The sequence below is a fragment of the Balaenoptera ricei genome, chromosome 4 (assembly GCF_028023285.1).
Source record: "Balaenoptera ricei isolate mBalRic1 chromosome 4, mBalRic1.hap2, whole genome shotgun sequence".
Classification (NCBI taxonomy): Eukaryota; Metazoa; Chordata; class Mammalia; order Artiodactyla; family Balaenopteridae; genus Balaenoptera; species Balaenoptera ricei.
In genome coordinates this window covers 69,021,848-69,041,308 of record NC_082642.1, presented here as the reverse complement: position 1 = coordinate 69,041,308, position 19,461 = coordinate 69,021,848, and the positions used below count along the sequence as shown (strand labels likewise).

The following is a 19,461-nucleotide window of genomic DNA, read 5'->3' as shown; positions in this document are numbered from 1 at the left end:
CAAATACATTTCTGTAAACAGAGCTGCTGCTTAACTTGCAACACTTCCATTACTTGTAACATTTTATCCAAAATGGGAGGCTCTATCTAAGGAAGTGATTGGCAAATTGACTGAGGCTCCCTTTCCTTGTGTTAAAAGACCAAGACCTATACGCTCTTCACTGTGTAATTTAGTGGCCTATGATTTTAATGATTGTCTTAGATCCAATCATTTTGTCAGGTATCAAATAAACTCCAGTCGAAATGAACATTACCCTCTTGGTGTTTGTCAGTAGGGTATTATTTAATTTAAGATAGATTTAACAATTCCCTTTTCAAAGCTTGAGCAGATACTTTAACTGAGAAATGAATTTTTCAAAGTATGTCCTTCCCTACATCAAACCTCTGTTATGGTGTGTTTTATTTACACGGGGAAAACATTTCTTCTAATGTAATTTTTAAAGTACAGTATCACTTGGGGACATTTTTTCTTATTTTTTTACCTGGGAACGTGAAGAGAACAGGATAAAAATAACAATCAGCAGAGTACTTTTGTAAAACCTAAATATTTACATTTAAAGCAGGCTCTTTTAAGGTTTTTATTGATGGCTAAGTGTAAACATTAAGATACACTAGAATGGTAAGGTACAGATTAGGTAGACCAGAACTTCAAATATAAAAGTAGTCAGTAAGTTCCTAGAATGGACGGAAAAGAATTGTTACATAACTTTGAAAAGTTAATTAGGAAAAGTAAATAATTTTTTAAAATAATTTAAAAAATCATCAGGAAAAAATAGAGTCTCCTCTACTAAGGAGACTCACTTTTACTTCAATTGTTACCAGATTCCATATTCCATTCTCTCTTGCCACTTTTAGCAAGTTTGCCTGCCTTATCTTCTTTTTTATATCTTCTATCTCTTCCTCTCTGCTAGCTACTTCTATAAACATTCTAAAATAATCTCAGGTCAGAAAACAACTTCCTTTGATCCTGGTCCCTTCTGTGTATTGCATTATAACTTCTTTCATTCACCTGTAAACATGGTGAAACTTATTTACCATTCCTGTTTCAGTCCGTTGCAAACTGTCATTTTCAACTGTGTTTGATTCATTATTAATTATCTTCATATTGTCAGATCTCTTTAAGTTATTGTTTGACATGAACTGTGTTCCCTGTATGCACCCCATCCCTACTTCCCACATGAAATGTCTTCTCTCTCTTGGCTTCCTGGATAACATTATATATATTTTTCCTTACTTTTTTTTTTTTTTTTAACTGTAATGCTTTTTAAATCTCTTTCTTTGAAGTGTCCTCTATTGCCTGGTCCTAAAGTATTGGTTTGCTCTCCCCAGCCTTCTCCATCTGTGCTAATGCTGAGTGATCTCATCTATTACCAGGGCTGCAGCTCCCATTACTGTGGTGATGAATACACAATCTAAATGGATCAGACAAAGGAAAGTGGGACTACATTAAGAAGGAAAAGTGGACATTCTGGGTAATAAAAGTGGAAGGATAATTGTAGACAGATTATAAAAGAACACTCAATACAGTTGATTACAAAGTAAATTTATAGGCCTTAGTTATTAAAAAAAAGAAAATTAACCCAAGGCATTGAATTCAGAGGATGTAGAAGATAATAGAATTACTTAAATTAAGATCAAAGAGTCATCCTAGTATTTTTGAGCTCAGAGATGCTCCCTTTCCCTCTCTGGATGCAGCAGGAGTCTCTTGGCCTATATTCCAGGTGGCTTGTACTAAATGACAGAAAAATGTCATGATATGGATTTTTTTTTTTTTGCTATGATTACAAGTTATGAAGCTTGTGGGATAGGGAGAAGAACCTAGAAAATAACAAAAACATCAGTATTTCTAAAGCACCCATAAAATATGCTCTTACGACATCTCGAAGCGGTAAAATAAGATGAGTAGGCAGATCAGTTAAGACATTAAGGCAAAGGGTCCAGGACTTCATTGCTGATTTATTGAGAAGTATATGCTTCAATGTTGAAAGCGAAGCCTGAAAAAATTGCCTGAGTCAGAAGTGGGTTTTGTGAGCCAGCAGTAGCACGCGGGACAGGCGGTGCTGCTTCAGAAGATAGCCAGGCTTACACGATGGGGGCCATGCAGAGTACAGTGTACTATTCATACTTAAAAAGTAAAGGGGAAAAAAGAACTTCTCTGATTAAATAAAGTCATAGCAAGGGTTTACTAACAGATAGTATTAGAATCCAGACTTCTGGGGCTTCCCTGGTGGCGCAGTGGTTGAGAATCTGCCTGCCAATGCAGGGGACATGGGTTCGAGCCCTGGTCTGGGAGGATCCCACATGCCGCGGAGCAGCTGGGCCCGTGAGACACAACTACTGAGCCTGCGCATCTGGAGCCTGTGCTCCGCAACAAGAGAGGCCGCGATAGTGAGAGGCCCGCGCACCGCGATGAAGAGTGGCCCCTGCTCGCCGCAACTAGAGAAAGCCCTAGCACAGAGACGAAGACCCAACACAGCCAAAAATAAATAAATAAATTAAGGAAAAAAAAAAAAAAAAAAGAATCCAGACTTCTGTCTTGTGGGCCATCATACCAGGCAGCTTCTAAAAAATGAGGAGGAATTAGAGTATCTTAAGGAAGTTCTTTCTGTTTCAAAACCACTTTAACAATGGTTGGCCCCAACCAAGTAAACATCAACATGTATTAAACAAAACGCCTTAATTCACAGGGAAGATGCTAAGTTATCACGGGCGGCTGCAAATGTCTTATTGCTCCTCTACTGTTCTGCTCCCTGGAGCCTCTTCAGCATTGTTGGCGGCAGGAACAATTCACTCCTTTGAAAATTCTCTAAATTTAGAGCTGAGATGCTCAGAAAATCATTCATCACATGTAAATGAACAGACTGATTGTCCATTCCGAAACGCTGAAAATCTTGGGAAAAACAGGAACACGAACTTTCCTTGAAGAATGTAGTGCCTTTGCTTTGTGGGCCTCTCCATTTTAAGAGGCTCTTCGCTCTAGATAACTCATAGTGCATTCTCATTTCACAAATCATGTAGTTTTTTTTTTCTTTTTTCAGGGAGATTATTCTTTTGCAGACTTTCCTTTCTCATTTAGCTTGATTATTAGTAACTTAGAAACACTTACAAATGTTGTAAATGGTCCAACTTAATTAAAAATGCAATATAGATGAGAGGTATATATTGAATGAGATTTTGTAATAAAAGAAGTCAATCTTTGAAGGAGAAAAGCCCACTTCATACACAGCCCTTGCATAAATTGACTGCTCTTGGGAATTCCCTGGCCTTCCAGTGGTTAGGACTCCGAGCTTTCACTGCCAAGGTCCCGGGTTCAATCCCTGGTCGGGGAACTAAAATCCCGCAAGCTGTGCTGTGTGGCCAAAAAACAAACAACAGCAACAACAAAAAATTGACTGCTCTCTCTGTAGCTCCATCCTCCCAGCACAGAAGATCACTTCATGGGTGCTGTACAAAGACTTGGAGCTTTAAAGGATAGGCCATGTTGATTGAGTTTGGGTATTGTTTTTTATTTCATTTTTGTTATGCTACCTGAAATTCTTAGAATATTTGGGCTCAAAAATGAACACTCTGATAAAATTGCAAACATTTATGTGAATGGTAAATGGCTTTTAGGTATTTACATGTTAGCATGAATTCATTTAATCAGGTTGCTTTCCTCCTAAACTCAGCTGGCCCTTGGCAATATGAGTTTTTGTTTGAAGAAAGGAAAGCAAATAATTTGAAAACATGAAACACTTTGGCTGTTGTGGACCAGACCTGGGTGGGCAATATCGTGGTACAGGAAGAATACTGAAAATAATTTTAATGAATTACAAGAAAAGAGATTTCTAAAAAAGTATCTTCTGTTTTCTGTGCAGGAGCTTGTATGCACATGCACACACACAGGCACACACATACACACAGAGGCTATATTCAAGATCTCTGCTCTCAGGAAATAGAACTCAGGGAATGACAGTAGCACCATAAAAATTAGCTATATTGTGGCTTAAACAGTTTTTATGGACTGGCCTTTTAACACCTTTCTGAATTTCAAAGTACAGACAAAAAAAAAAAAAAAGAACATTTTCAATATAATTGGATTATACATTTTAGAATCTCTAGACACCATAAATAAAAGGAGAGTCTCCTGGACGTTGTATATAATAAGATTATCTTCAGGGTTTAGCACCCCAAAAGAGTGTCTCTCTCTTGAAGAACTGGAAAGTTTTCTTTTAATCAGATAATTTTTGTTCCAGTCTCTAATAAATTCAAATTTGAGCCCTAATCATATTAATAAACCTGGCTCTTAATATGTTATTGGCTTATATGTCACTCATTCCTTTTTATTATTTTGATCTTCAACTTCTAATTAGGCAACCTAAGTATAAGCTGCCTTAACGCTTTCTTTAAAAAAATATGGCAACGAAGAAAAGAAGGCAGAAGAAACAGGATATTATTGTAAATTACGTGCTACGTGTTACACATGCATTACCTCAGTTATTTCTCCCGTCAGCCTGTGACATAGGTCTTATTACCCCATTTTTATAAATGAAGCTGGGTTCAAACAAATCCGACCTGACGATATTGATACTCAGACTTCTCTGTATGTAACTACTTTATTGCACGAGTGAAATTCTGATAGGTTATAACCAGGACACAGCTTTTTTTCATCCTTTTTTTTTTTAAAGTTATTATTTTTTTACATTTATTTATTTTTATTTATCGCACTTTTGGCTGCATTGGGTCTTCGCTGCTGCGCGTGGGCTTTTCTCCCGTTGGGGTGAGCAGGGGTCACTCCTGTTACGGTGCGCGGGCCTCTCACTGCAGTGGCTTCTCCTGCTGCGGAGCACGGGCTCTAGGTGCGTGGGCTTCAATAGCCGTGGCACGCGGGCTCTAGAGCGCAGGCTCAGTAGCTGTGGCGCACGGGCCTAGTTGCTCAGCGGCATGTGGGATCCTCCCAGACCAGGGCTCGAACCCCTGTCCCCTGCATTGGCAGGCGGATTCCCAACAACTGCACCACCAGGGAAGCCCTCATCCATGTTTGCATTCTAAAAAGGTCCTTTGCATCTCCCCCTCACCTGATCAGGAGATGGCACAACTTTCAAGTCACTTTCAGCTTAAGAATACTTTTGATAATCAGGTATTACCAAGTGTGATCCTTCCTAAAACAAATCTTCAAACATCCATCTGATTTAAAGTTCTTTCCCTGCCCTAGCTAAGGTCAGAGCTGGGCATCAGAGATTGGAAGTGAGAAAGCTGCTGTAGGCTTTTTACCCCTCTCCATTTACTCGGCACTTGGTTGCTCCAGTGTATCAGTGTGTGTGTGTGGGGGGGGGGCGGCCCAAGTGGGGGCTGGAGGGGGTTGGGGTAGGAGGACAAAGCGATGTCTCTCTTGCAGTAAGCTCTATAGTTCATCTCTCGGTGTCCTCTCTGATGGCAAACTTCCAAATGCTGGCTGACACAGGGGATTCATGTTCTGGCTGACTCCTTGAAACTTCATTCCTTACAGCCAGGAACATTTCCAGCTTCTTCCTGTGGGATGCCCTTTTGGCTGGGGTCCATCAATATGTTTTGAACCCTACCTTCCAAGGAATCCATTCGGCATGAGGGAACGCAAACCTCCTTGCTTCACAAAACAATATAAGTGCCGTCTGCTTTCCACTACTGCCCTCTCTACATGTCTTGCAAATCAAATCAGTTCCACCATCCTCCCACCTTTAACACTCTCCAGGTGACAGGCAGCAACCAATTTCCATGTTTGTATAGGTCCGGGGAATATATGTCAGGTTCCCCAAACAGCCAACTGGGGAGTGAGATCCCCAGTGTGCCCCTTTTAGACACTCCTAATATTTATGTAATTCTCTTATTTCTTCTACTTATCTTGGTGTGGAGGGGGGAATACTTCAATAAGGCTGATGACTCTTTACCTTGGTTAACCTCTCTGATGAACTAGTGTTCTTTTATATAGCTCGGAAGTAGGGGTTCATTGCTGCACTGGTTTTGCTGCCTTAAGTTAGTCTCACATGGATGTGTCTAACACCTTTCTTTAGAATGTAGGAAGTACCTATCATCCATTTTTCTCAGACTTGGGGCTTCAGCTGAAATTTAGAGGCAATAGGACAAGCCCTATCTAACACCCTGTTATACTGTTTTTAGAGTTAATATTCTTTTCACTGTAACATGCTGTTTCCCAAAATTTGAGAGGCACTGAACATGGCTGGCCCCAGGAAAGCTGTAGGAGCAGGTAAAGCTGTCTTTCCTTCTGGGTTGTCTCCATCTGACCTTAACCCTTGTATGCCCCACCTTACCCCTACCAGAAAGTAAAACAACAACAACGATAAAAACCAAAAACAAACAAAAAACAAAAACAAAATGCAGGATGTTTTCACTGTCCATTGCTTTGCATTTTAATAAACAATTTTTAGTGTGAAAAAAAGAAAAAAGTCAGATCTACTGCCATTTTTCAAATGCCATGTGATCTGAGTTCAATATGAAAATAAATGTATATATAATATATAAAATGAGCAGACATTACATTGTGAAACTCTTTTCTACCTCTCTTGTCTTTTATGAACATGAGATACATATTTTCTGCTACAAATATAATATTGAATTACAACTATAGATCATCAAAATGTCAGGATCTGCCAAACCCAGCAATATTTCTATGGAAATAGTTGCAATCAAGCATTAAGGACTTTACCACTTTATTCTAGTTTCTTTCCAACATGGCCACTAGTTGGCCAGTAAATAGTGTTCTACAAAGAACCACTAATTGAAAAAAGGTGTAGGTCTTATTTTTGGCCTTAGAACTACGTAGCTGTGTGAGCTTGGCAAATATGTTAACCTCTCTGCCACTCAGGGGTCTTATCATTAAAGCCTCTAAGTAATCTTTATAGCCACAAAATGTTAACCATGCATACAGTGCTCAGATGAACCGTTTCAGCGAAGCACTGAGATCCTTCTAAATAAAACCAGAGCCACTGAAGCTGCTAACTAGAAAATAACCCCTGACTGATAATAAGTCTGGACAAGCCATTATCCAGGATGGGTTGCTTTGATTTCAGTAAAGTGAAGTGTTAATCTAAGCAGTTAGTTCTTCAGAGTTTCCAGAGACTAAAGAGGACACATACCAACAAAACAAGCACACTTACAGAACATGTTATTTCTTAAACTGACAATGCAGTGTGTGTGTTCACTAGTATTCATAGAATATTATTAATAATATTCTGAAACATTTTCACAAGTACTGGTCTAATCTTTCTAGATAGATGTGTTTCAAAATATGGATGAATAACCACTGGTTCCAGGATAAAACTCCATGGCATGAATTACTATGACCTCCATAACTTGACCTCTGCTAGTCCCTTTCAGTCTTGTCTCTCGCCTTGCCCTGACTCAGACTCTGTCCTTTGGCCATGCTCAGCTACTTGTTCTTGCTTGAAAACATCAGGATGTTTTAAGCCTCCACAGTTTTTCACAGGCTGCTCCCATTGGCTACCATTCTAGTTATCTACTGCTGTGTAATAAATCATGCCAACACTAGCAGTGGTCAGGAGAGTTGGTGGTGCTTAGTTAGGCGGTTCTTGCTCAGTGAGGTCTATCCTGTGGATACAGTAAGATGGTGGCTGGAACTGGAATTGCCTGTGACTTGTTAATTCACATGCCTTGTTCCTGGGCTCAGAGGACTCAAGCAGCTGGTATCTGGAACAGTTGGCTCCTTGGGCATCTCTCTATGTGGTCTTTTGAATTGGCCTCTCCAGAATGGCAGCTTCAGGAGAGTCAGACTTTTTACATGGTGTCTTGGGCCTTCAAACATACATGTCTCAAGTGAGCAAGACAGGTGGAAGCTATATCATCTTTTAGGGCTAGCCTTACAGTAGTCATACAGTGTAATTTCTGTTGCATTCTATTCATTAGAAGTGAGTCACTAAGGACAAACAATGTTCAAGAGAAGGGTTATTAGATTCCATCTCTTGGTAGAAAGAGTGTCAAAGAATGTGGGGATATGCTTTCAGACCACTATATGTATATAGCAAATACCTGTTATCTTTCAAGACAGTCATCTCCACTATGAAGCCTTTGGACCATGTTCATGTCCTGCCTTATTCCTTTCCCTTTTTCAAATTGATCATTTGTTCCATTGTACCTCTACTCCTTATACCTGCTGTTATTACTGCATGTATGATTACATGTATTGAATAAGACATATGAGAGTATATGTGAAGCTTATGAATACTAGAAAATTTATTTATTACAAGTTAGATTTACTTTCCAAAATGATATTAAAGCATTTTCCAAAGTTAAGAACATTAGGCTTTGGGCATTATGAAAAATTACAAGTTGTTTACTACTTTGTCTATACTGAGAAACAGGTGACTAGAAACCCTAAGCTTATTTTCTCTTTGCTAAAATTATAGTCATTATAAGTAAAGTGTCTTAGCCTATGTTAATAAGTGCCCATACTCTTAGTTTTGAGGCAGTAAAAAAAAATTAGAGAATAATGTGGAATACATTCATCTTCTTTCTCTCAGAACTTTAGTCCATGTTAATCTTGTAGATCTTCCAGTGCTGATTGCTGTGAGAGCCATCAAAGGTCCATAAAAGCCCAATACAGTAATGGAGGAAGGAACTTTTCCAAGATGAATTTGAGATGTGATGGATTTGCAAAATGTAATGGCTAGCTTCCTGGCAGCTGTGTAATGAATGATAAGCAGAAGTTAAGCAATGCACTTCTATTTGCTTTAGATTTATATGTTTGCCTTTTGGATACATGCTGGCCATTGAAATTGACAGCATTAATCTTTGGCATCTTCATTTCATCTCCTATATAAAAGCTAGTTAAAAAGGGTGTTGCAACTCTCACCCAAATTAGTAGAAGCAAGGTTATTTATATATATATATATATATATTTTTTAACCTCTTTATTGGAGTATAATTGCTCTACAATTGTGTGTTAGTTTCTGCTTTTTTTTTTTTTAAACAGGGGTTATTTACATTTAATTTTCCCAAGAGCCAGACTTTTTACTTCCTATGCATTCCTATATCAATATTAGCACCTTGTATGTTGAGAACTTTTCAAAAGTTGAGTAGTTTACTGGCCTATTTTGGCAACTCGAGGTCTTTGGCACACGCAATTGCAATTGCGTGGGTAATGGGTAATTATTCTTTAATAGGAGAAGAATAGTAGGGGTCACATTTGGCTCAGAGTCATGGGTAGCACTTTCATTAAGTATCACCTTGTAATCATTACTCACTGCACACTTTAGCAAGACAGCTGATGAGGAAGGATGGCAGAACAGGGACATTGCCATCAACAGACAGAGCACGCACAGGCTCAAGAGTGTAATTTGGTTTGACTAGTACTTGGAGACACTTACTGTCACATTATGCCACCCTACAACTAAAAAGAGTTTAGGGGATAAAAACTATTGTTTAGGGAAAATGTGTGGTTTCCTGATGGCACACACTTCAAATTCTGTTCAAATAAAAGCTAAGACAAGTGAGAGATCCCATCCATTCTATTGTGCCTTCAGTGAAATTTAGGACACAATCCCACAATTTCATAATGTTTCCTCAGGTAATGCATGTAATAGCATCCTTCACTCAAGTCAAGTGATATGAAATGAGAGATGCTACCTAATCATTGAACATAGAGGGAGGTAGAGGCAGGGCTCTTTTACTAATTTTTCTATGCCTTTACAAATAGCATGAAGAAAACTTTTACACTGATTCCCACCATGGTTGTTTTATATATTTTTAATTTTTTCAGTTCAGAAATTGTAAACAAGATGATCACTCATTTATTTTCAGATATTTTCATTCTAAATATGTTGCTTTGTTATTTTTGGTGTGTTCATAAAGTGAAAAACAAAACCAAAATCCCAACAACCCAGGTACGCATGGTGTTTAGTGTCGGCGCACGTGGATGGCTTGAGAAAATTTATCCCGTTCACAATCTTCATCAGCCACACTCTTCTCCTTAAGCTTTCCCCAAGCAAACATATGTGCCAATAAAACAGAGAGCGTGCATGGCCGACACTTCTCTCTAATAAGTCTCTCAGCCTCTGATTCCAGCCAAATTACTGTCTACAAGTCCTTTCTATATAGAAATTTTCAAGTTGCCACTGTTTACATAATTTTCATTAGAACACTTGGCTCCCATTAAAAACTTCCCACTTCTTCAAATAGATATTTGCACCGTATGAGAAAAATAATATCTGGATATTTATTATTTATACTAATTTATGAGTTAAATTATGACAGAAGAGGTCTGGGATAAAAACTATTGAAAGAGCATAAAAGGATGGGTAAGGTCATTAATGTGTGATATATAATAGTTGCTTGAAGTAATTTTGGAGGGTTTTATAAACTTATAAAATTAATGTGTGATATATAATAGTTGCTTGAAGTAATTTTGGAGGGTTTTATAAACCTATTTTGAGGGGAAATTCTCTCTTTACTTCACGCTTCATGCTTTAACTAGTTTCTTATCTGTATGTTGAGTTAGAGTGATCAGTGTTTGTGTATGATTTCAGCCAATGGCAGCTTTCACTTGCTCATTAGATGGGAAAAAAGAATAGGAAATAGGCAAAAGATTGACTTCAAAAGAGGAGTCACAGTTTGGAAAGTGATAGATAGCAAACACAGACTCCTTTCCTTATCAAGGATGGTCTGTCATAATTTCCCTTTTCCTACCTATTGTTTGTTTCTAATTTGACTTCTGCCTTTCACATGACCTTAGTGGCTCTGTGTAATCTCTTTTATTTTCCCTTTATTTTTTTTAAACTGTGAGATATATTATACAATGCATAGAACATAATGTAGTTTAAAAAATAATTATACATACCCTGTATCCACCATCTACACCCAGTGCTGAATCACATCTAGCCCCATTCCTCAATAAGTTTACAATTTTAGTGGGAAAAAGAAAAAAAGTAAATGACCGAGAATAATGAAATGATATAGATATTTTAACAGACACATGCATGCATATAAAGAGTGGACACCGGGCTTTCCTCGTGGCGCAGTGGTTGAGAATCTGCCTGCTAATGCAGGGGACACGGGTTCGAGCCCTGGTCTGGGAGGATCCCACATGCCGCGGAGCAACTGGGCCTGTGAGCCACAACTACTGAGCCTGCGCGTCTGGAGCCTGTGCTCCGCAACAAGAGAGGCCACGATAGTGAGAGGCCCGCGCACCGCGATGAAGAGTGGCCCCCACTTGCCACGACTAGAGAAAGCCCTCTCACAGAAACGAAGTCCCAACACAGCCAATAATAAATAAATAAAAATAAATTAAAGAGTGGACACCAAAAATAGGGCGTGGTCAATTGCATTCTTTGGAAAGAGGAAGGAAGAACAGGGGTGACTTCATAGATTAAATTAGAGGTGAGTCTTAATAGACCAATATGCTATTGCTGGGTGAACAATGAGTTGGTGTAGGATTCTAGGCAGAGAAACTGCAAACTCCTGAGGTGTGAAAAATCTTGGTATATTTTGAAATCACAAGTAGGATTGTGAGATGTAGGGCAGGGAGAGGGTCTTAGTACCTTACATTTTCTCTAGAATCTCAGTTCTGAAATTTGAGTGGAACAAACCTGGAGGCAGAGTGACCTGATAGAAGGCTGTTTGGGTAGTCCAGAAAAAGATTACGGTATGGATTAGGGAACATGGCAACACTATGCCAATTCAAGGACTTTTAAAGAGGTACAATTTTAAAGAAATACAATTTTCAAGAATTGGTGATTAATTGGATCTAGAGAGTAATGACAAGAGGGTACAAGAATCAGCCCCAAGTTTTTATTCTAAGTGATGTCACTTAGGTTGATGGTGATACCACTAAGTAAGATAGAGAGAAAATTCAGTAAAATTGCTTTATAACATGAATTTGGATATAATGGGGTTTATGATTGGTTCCAATCCTCCTCCCAGCCCCAGGGAAAGAGGAACATGAGGAAAAAAAACAGGGGGGGAGGAATATGGAACAAAGAATAGTTGGGAAGTGAGTGCCTTTTGATCATTTGAGCCTTTTGCAGTCAGTGCATGGCCATCTGTACTCAATATATGTTTCACTATCTTTACTTTTGTGCCTATTACAATTTCATAGCATGATTTTTTAATTAACCTTACAATAATGTGACCTTGAATTTTAGCAATTTTTTGGACTCCACATATAGCATTTTGGTGGGGTTCTACAGTATGTATAAGTAGGGGATAGGATCAAAGATGTTGAATTGAGTTTTTGTGGTGCTTATCATGCATGAACATGGAATTCATTAAATAGGTATATGAACAGCTATATCTGAATATCAAAACTGTTTGAGATGGAAATACAGATTTGGTGGTCATCAGTATATATTGGTACTTGAAATCATGATTATATTTTTTGTGGGAAACTGACATTTTAAGAGTAGACGGAAGAACAACCCACACAGAAAACAGGAATAAAACATTTCAGGGGATCAAATGAATACAGAGTCATGGGAACTGAAAGAATAGGGAAAGGTTTTGAAAAGAAAAAAGTGAGACGGTAACATAAGACTCGAAATTTCCCCTGTGTTTGATTATTAGGAAGCAGATTGTGGTCTTGGTTAGAGCCATCTTAGTAATATTCTGGGGGTGGAGGGTAGATTGTAGTGAGCTGAGAAATGAATGAAGTTAACAAAGTGAGACTGAGTGTATTCATTCAAAATGTTTGAAGGAGAAGGGGAGGGTAGGATTTGCAGGTAGTTATTCAAGTAGGTAGGATCAGGAGGCTTTAAGATGGAGAAAACTTAAGGCTGTTTGTGGTGCCAGGAGCTAGAGAGAGGTCTAAGCCTCAGGAGAGAGAGAGAGAGAGGCTAGACTATAGAACAAATCTCTTGGATATTGACAAGAATTAGATCAAGTGCCAGGATGGTAGATTTAGCCCTGAGAAAGAGAAGGAACATCTCTTTCTCTAAGGTTAACTTAGAGGAAAGTAGGATAAATTTGTAGATCAGAAGTGATCAGAAATAGATCAAGAGGAATCAGAAGGAAAAAGTGACCTTGGCTGATGACCTCTATTCTTTCAGAGAAATGGGGGGAAGGTTGATGACAAACCATCAAAAGAGCTCTTGAATGTAAACTAACAAGATTCAAGGCTGTTTGATGTGTGTTAGTGAGAAAACTACTGAAATGTACCAAAGTGCCTTATGTTTTCTTAAGTATTAAAAAAACACCCTGTTGTCTTGATTACTAAAAAGAAGTTATGAGAAAAAACTTGTTGTAAAAAAAGTAACACTAGACTGAAGGTCTGAAGACCGGCTTCTGACTATAGTCTGGCCATAGTTCTAGCTCCATTATATTAGAGGAGCCAATTTATCAAGTTTCTCATCTAAAAGGGGAGAATTGAACTAAATAACCTCTAAATGTCCTTCCTCATACAAACCTAACTTTATCTGCTTTGATTTTGATTAAGGCAACTAAAAAGTATGGAGAAATGTTTAAACCACACTATTTAATTTATATGCCCATGTCGTTCTGCGGTCACCTGGTAGCAGGAGACAAACTATAGCTTCACGTTTGGGGTAGAATTTTTTATTTATTTCAAAAATATTTATGACATACCTACTTTGAGTCAAACACTGTGCTAGGTGTTGTGTGAATAAAAAGATGTATTAGATGGGTTGATGTCCTCAAGGGAGCTTACAAACTCGTGAAAGAGTGGAATATCCATCTTTCAAATGTTGAAACTATAAAACCAAGACAGGAAGAGACAATGAACATTCCAGGACTGAGCATAACAGGGTAGATAGTCTTTGTTCCCAGGCTGTTTGTTAATTGTCACAGACGTTTGCTGTTAATTGGCCAGGACATTTTCCAGTTCAGTTTGTGTGATGTGCTGCTAGTTCCCTCTTGTCTATTAAATCTGTTGCCATCATAGCCTGGAGAGATTCTGAAAGTACCATAGAAGACTACAGAAATGTTACCTCACTGCAGAGGGAATTGGTTTGGGCATGAACCCATGAGCAGTTTAATGTCATTCAGCTTATGCCTTGTGTTATCCTTGCGCTAACCAAACTCTGCCATCAGAAGCAGGGTTGCTGCTTGGGGGCTAAGAGTTGGGGGTTTCAAGGGATAGTATTCTATTAAACTTGACATTAACTCATCCTCTGCTTCTCTGCAAACCAAATGAATTTTCAACACTCCCACCCTCCCTCTCTCTTTTCTTCCCTGTCTTCTTTCCCGCCATTCTCTCTCTCTCTCTTCCTTCTTTATTTGCTCATGTACTCTATAAATTTTCATCCCAATGTTATTGGGCCTGTGCTAGATGATAAAGGTGTAGAGATAAAAAGTATGGTCTTGCCCGCCCCTCCGCCAACTGCCAGACTAGCCTGGTGCGGGGGCTGCGCGCAAAGACATGGGGGAGAAGCTGGAGCTGAGGTTCAAGTCACCCGTGACCGCTGCCGGTCTACACTCAAAGATTTGGAAAGAGATAGTTTAACAGAAAAGGAATGCGTGAAGGAGGAATGGAATCTCTTGCCTGAATTTCTGCAGACAGAAATAAAGAATCAGTTATGTGACTTGGAAACCAAATTACATAAAGAAGAATTATCAGAGGAGGGGCTAAAGTCAAATACATTTTAAATAAAGATTTGTCCTTGGAGAACGGAGCTCATGCTTTCAGTCGGGAAGTGAATAGATATCTAGAAAACGGCAGCCAGACAAGTGGTGAGGAGCGCAGAGTGGAAATAGCAGAGAAAAACAAGTCCCCCAAACCTATTTCCAAACTGCATGCCCAAGAGAAGCAAGTCCGATGGAGAAACAAAATCCCTGCCAAACAGAAACCTGAGGAAGACCCTGAAAAAGCAAAATCAGATGATTCTGTCGATGAAGAAGAAAAAGACCAGGAGGAAAAGAGACGTAGAGTTACATCCAGAGAGCGAGTTGCTGGACCGCTCCCTGCAGAAGAACCGGGAAGAGTAAGACCAGGAACAGACGTGGAAGCAGAAGAAAGAGATGATAAAGTAAAGCCTGGTCACCTCCAGGAAGAAAAGAGACTCAGAAGTCAAACCGAAGGACTAACACCTAAACACAAATCTAAGGAGGAGCCAGACAGAGATGCGAGGCCAGAGGAGGTCAGGCTGAAATGAATGAAGGAGAACACGAAAGCTAGCAAACGGACACTGGAAGAAAAAGAACCTGAAAGAGTAAAACCACAAGTTTCTGATGAGAAAGATGAGGATGAAAAGATAAACAGATCCCAGACATATTACTGAAATATCTACAAAAGCGCTTCTAAAAGGAGAGGAGTCTCTTCTTAAACATCACCACTGGGCTTCCCTGGTGGCGCAGTGGTTAAGAATCCGCCTGCCAGGCCACTTCGTGGATGACGGGTGTGCGAGAGCATCTGCGGGTGCCACGCGGGAGGGGACTGGGAAGACCCAGCCAAGGGTGTGTGGATCTGAGCCTCCGCGTTTCTAACCCGAGATCTCGAAATGCATTGTGATTCCTGTCCATTGGAGTGTAAAGTTTATGTAGGGAATCTTGGAAACAATGGTAACAAGACTGAATTGGAACGAGCTGTAGGCTATTATGGACCACTCCGAAGTGTGTGGGTTGCTAGAAACCCTCCCGGCTTCGCTCCTGTTGAACGTGAAGATCCCCGAGATGCAGCCGATGCTGTCTGAGAACTAGATGGGAGGACGCTATGTGGCTGCCGAGTAAGAGTGGACCTGTGGAATGGGGAAAAGAGAAGTCGAAATCGTGACCGCCTCCTTCTTGGGGTCGTCGCCCTCGAGATGATTATTGGAGGAGGAGTCCTCCACCTCCCACACATCTCCGAGACGGAGAGCCTTCTCCGTCAGCCAGAGCAGGTCCCTTTCTAGATATAGGAGAAGAGAGAGATCACTGTCCCAGGAGAGAAATCACAAGCCGTCCCAATCTTTCTCTAGGTCTCCTAGCCGATCTAGGTCAAAGGAAAGGGAACAGAAGACCACTCTGCAAGATGAGTTGTGTACAGGAAATAACTTCATTTGACGGGAGTATGTACAGAAGATTCAAGTTTTGTTTGAGACTTCATAAGCTTGGTGCCTTTTTAAAATGTTTTGCTGTTCACATTTGTTTGTCTCTTGGAACAATGACACGTAAAGGTGTGATTCTCTATGGTTTGAAATGGATCACGTGAGGCATGTAATATGAAGAATTGTTACTTTACAATGTTCCCTTAAGCAAAATTGAATTTGCTTTGAATTTTTAGTCTTGCCTAGACTGATAATAAAACTCTAACTCCTGACCAAAAAAAAAAAAAAAGTATGATCTTTTTCTCATAAAGCTCATAGAGGAATAATATACAAATAAACAGTAGGAGTACACCTTGGTAACTGTTCAGGCAGTATTGTGCAATAAAGAGAAAGAGGAGTGATCCACATAAAGAGGAAAGAGGGCAGGGATAATGGTGAGGGAAGACGTTCTGAACGGAGTCTTGAAACATAGCTGTGTGTGAACATGTGCATATGCATATGCTTTCTGGGGAGATGTTACTGCATCTTCAGAAATTCTGAGGCAAGAAAGGGCCACATGTGGTAGAGTTTGATAGAGGTCTGAACATTTTGTTTCTGCTCCAAATGGTGGAAGAAAGTTGAACTTCAATCCTACTTCGGCCACTCACCTGCCAAAGTAGAGTATATCATTCTTCTCTCCTATTCTCTCACATCTTCTCTCCTCTTCAATTGACATTTCATCAAGGAACACCTCCTACATGCACACTCATAGGTCTCAGGACCTTGTCTTAATCTATTTGCACTGCGCAAAAAAAAAAAGTAACTTTCTTGTTGTTGTAGAGTGTATGTGCTATTATTCATTTTTACTAGTCAGGCTGCTGATGAGAACAGGACAGGGTCATTAGGGGAATTTCCAGTGGTTTGGAAGGGCTATAGGGTACAAAGAAAAGAGTGCACAGTATGAGGTTGGAAAGGTAGATAGAGGTCAGATGACGAGGTGCCTAGTATGCCATTCTAAAGAGAATGGATCTTACTCTGAAGGTGATGAGAGCCACTGAAGCTATTCAAGGAGGGAAAGACACCATCAGACCTATATTTTATAATGGCCATGATTTATTCTGAATTGTGAATCATATTTCATAGTATATAGTCAAGAATTTGGCATTGCCCAAAGAGAAGTCTGCCTTTTGTCCTCAGCTTCTTGGAGGTAATCCATGTCATACCTGATAGAATTATCTTTGTTCAGAGTGAGGGGTGGCCATACCAGATTTTAGGGTGAGGACAATCACATCTGATAATCTTAGGGTCTAGATTGGTTATGACAGAGAGACCAACCTTGTGATTTAGGGTGGGGTCATGTGGTATCAGTCATACTGGAGGCTGAGATCAATGACATGGGTAATCAGTCAATCCTCTGTAGGGACTTCTCTGGCGGCCCATTGGTTAGGACTCTGTGCTTCCACTGCAGGGGGCACAGGTTCGATCCCTGGTCAGGGAACTAAGATCGTGCATTCAGCATGGCGTGGCCAAAAAAAAAAAGAAAGAAAAAAAAATCAAACCTGTGTAATGGAACTTCCATAAAAATGATGAATTCTGATGTTTGGGTGAGCCTCTCTGGTGACAATGCTCCATGAGTATTGCCACATGTTGATTCTGGGAGAGTAATGCATCCTGACTCCAATGGGGGGAAACCCAGGAAGCTCACATTCAGAACTCTCCTAGACAGTAAGTTTTATGAGTCTTTTTTATGTATTATTGAAACTGATGATGGCTTTGGGACACCACTTTTCCCCTACCCCACCCCCCCTCCCCACCACACACACACTGCCAAACTCGCAGTTGGTATAAAAACTGAGGTCAGTCTTGGGGACTGTGCCATCTAACTTTGAGGTTGGCTGAAACTTCTTACACATAGGAGTTAAAAGTAGAAGCTTTGGAGTCACACTTGAATATAAATCCGCGTTTGATTACTTTTCAATCTGTGTTACCTCTCAAACCTTTACTTTCTTCATCAGAAGCAGATGACTTTGGTGTTCTGTGTCACCTCCCCTTAGCTTACCTTGGGTTAAGCTGCAGCTGTGCTTAATAGTTCCATGTGAGCTCAGGCTCACTTTGCCCTGGTAGTAGTCCAACTCAAGTGTATGCTGTGTATCTTTTCTCTTTTTGTCCCTGAGCTGTAGGAGCCTCTCAATCAACGCAAAAATGGCCCAGGGCCAGTCCTCTAACAAAGGGGGATGACAGATGTGGTAAATGGCTCACACTCTTGTCTTTTGGATGGCCATTTCTTGGAGGCCTTCTGTTCATTTCTCAGATATTCCAGCTCCTGTTGCCTATAGAAGCAATCATAGCAACACACCTTATATTGGCTCTTCTTCCCTCCCTCACTTCTGCTTTTCTCACCTAAGACCGTTCTCATGCTCTATTTTAGAACCTAAACTACAACATTATCACACTGTTGCTATGAAGATTAAGTGAGATACATATTTATTTAAAAGAGGTTTAGTGCTTAGTAGATAAAGGCTGCTATTAGAACAGGACACAAAACAAGCTAGTGTTTATATGGTTGGAGAGAAGGAGATTTCATTTGAGAGATTTGAGGTATTCATCTGAGAGATTTAAAAGATACTGCATGGGTAAAATATATGGTTAAATATGCTAAGGGATAGTGGGAAATCTGAGATGACTTTGACAGTCTTTGAGGAAGTGACTGTGAGAGAGAGAGGCAGGTTTAGTGGTGGCAAACGCCGAATTTAATATCTGACGTATGAAGCTTGATATTCTTGTGAGTAGACAAGTGTGACTGTCCATTATGATGTTCTTTCTACATCTCTACGACTAGAAAGATGGGTAGTCTAAAAACCAAGTTACCACTGATCCTAAGTAACCCTCAACATCATCAGAGAGATGTATATAGAACAGAGGTTACAAAGTGGACCTGTGGGCCATTCACATAAATGGCTTTTGTTTGGTCTGCATAGTGTTTCCCCACATATTGGTATTTTTTTGTTGTTGTTTGTTTTTGTTTTATTTATTTTTGAATCATTTTCTAAGTGATTTTATATGAAAATCAAGATTTCCAGTTTTTCTTAAAAACAAAATCAGCTTAACGTCACTAAGCTTGCATTTCTGAATGACAACACTCAGATGGGTCTGAACAGCTTGTCACCTTTAGAATAGGACACGCTTTCTTCAGTTGACCACAGGCCATTCCACCTGCCTTTAGACCAAGGGTCAATTGTTATTTACAAGGCAGGCATTTTTTAGTTTTCTTTATAAAAGAACTACATCACTCATTTTTATTATATGTTTGCTTCCTTGTAGGCATTTGTGTTTGAAACCTGTGCAAAATAAGAGAGTGGGGAATGAAGAAGACCCTGGGCAAGGGTATATTTTAAGGGGTGGGTGCTTTGAAATAAGGTCCAAGAAAGGAGCCTGTGCTGAGTTGAATAGTTTCCTGTCAAAATTCATGCTCCCTGGGAACCCATGAATGTGACCATATTTGGAAATAAGCTCTTTGTAGA

At 39.7% G+C, this 19,461-nt stretch overlaps 2 pseudogenes; both read left to right on the top strand.

Annotated features, from left to right (window-relative positions):
• The first annotated feature begins 14,294 nt into the window (after nucleotides 1-14,294).
• LOC132364359 (DNA (cytosine-5)-methyltransferase 1-like) lies at nucleotides 14,295-15,217 on the top strand (annotated as a pseudogene).
• A 219-nt stretch (nucleotides 15,218-15,436) lies between these two features.
• Nucleotides 15,437-15,977, top strand: LOC132364358 (serine/arginine-rich splicing factor 3-like; annotated as a pseudogene).
• Nucleotides 15,978-19,461: the final 3,484 nt, after the last annotated feature.